We start from the raw sequence: 2,500 nt of genomic DNA on the forward strand, positions 1-2,500 counted from the left end.
TAGGTTAAGGGACAACGTGGGTTAGGTTAAGGGACAACGTGGGTTAGGTTAAGGGACAACGTGGGTTAGGTTAAGGGACAACGTGGGTTAGGTTAAGGGACAACGTGGGTTAGGTTAAGGGACAACGTGGGTTAGGTTAAGGGACAACGTGGGTTAGGTTAAGGGACAACGTGGGTTAGGTTAAGGGACAACGTGGGTTAGGTTAAGGGACAACGTGGGTTAGGTTAAGGGACAACGTGGGTTAGGTTAAGGGACAACGTGGGTTAGGTTAAGGGACAACGTGGGTTAGGTTAAGGGACAACGTGGGTTAGGTTAAGGGACAACGTGGGTTAGGTTAAGGGACAACGTGGGTTAGGTTAAGGGACAACTTGAGTTAGGTTAAGGGACAACTTGAGTTAGGTTAAGGGACAACTTGAGTTAGGTTAAGGGACAAATTGAGTTAGGTTAAGGGACAAATTGAGTTAGGTTAAGGGACAAATTGAGTTAGGTTAAGGGACAAATTGAGTTAGGTTAAGGGACAAATTGAGTTAGGTTAAGGGACAACTTGAGTTAGGTTAAGGGACAACTTGAGTTAGGTTAAGGGACAAATTGAGTTAGGTTAAGGGACAACTTGAGTTAGGTTAAGGGACAACTTGAGTTAGGTTAAGGGACAACTTGAGTTAGGTTAAGGGACAACTTGAGTTAGGTTAAGGGACAACTTGAGTTAGGTTAAGGGACAACTTGAGTTAGGTTAAGGGACAAATTGAGTTAGGTTAAGGGACAAATTGAGTTAGGTTAAGGGACAAATTGAGTTAGGTTAAGGGACAAATTGAGTTAGGTTAAGGGACAAATTGAGTTAGGTTAAGGGACAAATTGAGTTAGGTTAAGGGACAACTTGAGTTAGGTTAAGGGACAACTTGAGTTAGGTTAAGGGACAACTTGAGTTAGGTTAAGGGACAACTTGAGTTAGGTTAAGGGACAACTTGAGTTAGGTTAAGGGACAACTTGAGTTAGGTTAAGGGACAAATTGAGTTAGGTTAAGGGACAAATTGAGTTAGGTTAAGGGACAAATTGAGTTAGGTTAAGGGACAAATTGAGTTAGGTTAAGGGACAAATTGAGTTAGGTTAAGGGACAACTTGAGTTAGGTTAAGGGACAAATTGAGTTAGGTTAAGGGACAACTTGAGTTAGGTTAAGGGACAACTTGAGTTAGGTTAAGGGACAACTTGAGTTAGGTTAAGGGACAACTTGAGTTAGGTTAAGGGACAACTTGAGTTAGGTTAAGGGACAACTTGAGTTAGGTTAAGGGACAACTTGAGTTAGGTTAAGGGACAAATTGAGTTAGGTTAAGGGACAAATTGAGTTAGGTTAAGGGACAAATTGAGTTAGGTTAAGGGACAAATTGAGTTAGGTTAAGGGACAAATTGAGTTAGGTTAAGGGACAACTTGAGTTAGGTTAAGGGACAACTTGAGTTAGGTTAAGGGACAACTTGAGTTAGGTTAAGGGACAACTTGAGTTAGGTTAAGGGACAAATTGAGTTAGGTTAAGGGACAAATTGAGTTAGGTTAAGGGACAAATTGAGTTAGGTTAAGGGACAACTTGAGTTAGGTTAAGGGACAAATTGAGTTAGGTTAAGGGACAAATTGAGTTAGGTTAAGCGATAATCTGGTACAGCCACAGTTAGGTTAAGCGATAATCTGGTACAGCCACAGTTAGGTTAAGCGATAATCTGGTACAGCCACAGTTAGGTTAAGCGATAATCTGGTACAGCCACAGTTAGGTTAAGCGATAATCTGGTACAGCCACAGTTAGGTTAAGCGATAATCTGGTACAGCCACAGTTAGGTTAAGCGATAAACTGGTACAGCCACAGTTAGGTTAAGCGATAAACTGGTACAGCCACAGTTAGGTTAAGCGATAAACTGGTACAGCCACAGTTAGGTTAAGCGATAAACTGGTACAGCACAGTTAGGTTAAGCGATAAACTGGTACAGCCACAGTTAGGTTAAGCGATAAACTGGTACAGCCACAGTTAGGTTAAGCGATAAACTGGTACAGCCACAGTTAGGTTAAGCGATAAACTGGTACAGCCACAGTTAGGTTAAGCGATAAACTGGTACAGCCACAGTTAGGTTAAGCGATAAACTGGTACAGCCACAGTTAGGTTAAGCGATAAACTGGTACAGCCACAGTTAGGTTAAGCGATAAACTGGTACAGCCACAGTTAGGTTAAGCGATAAAGTTGGTTAAATTTGGTATTGTGTGGGAAGGGGGCAGAGAGAGAGGGGGGGGGGGGGTGGATAGTGGTGGCAGTACACGGATGCCTGAGTCACCGTCAGATACGTCACGTCGGTTCGATGCTTGTAGCAAGAGGCTGGCGGATGTGTGTCTCTCACTTCTGCAATTTTTCATGTGGTATAACACGAGGGCGGGGGATGATATTTGGTGCCCCTCTGTGTAGGATGTGTGTTGGTGGTGTTGATTTATCTGAGCAATGGTAGTTGTCGGAGGAGTGGGGTATT

The sequence above is a fragment of the Schistocerca gregaria genome, unplaced genomic scaffold (genome assembly GCF_023897955.1).
Source record: "Schistocerca gregaria isolate iqSchGreg1 unplaced genomic scaffold, iqSchGreg1.2 ptg000746l, whole genome shotgun sequence".
In the NCBI taxonomy this organism is placed as follows: domain Eukaryota; kingdom Metazoa; phylum Arthropoda; class Insecta; order Orthoptera; family Acrididae; genus Schistocerca; species Schistocerca gregaria.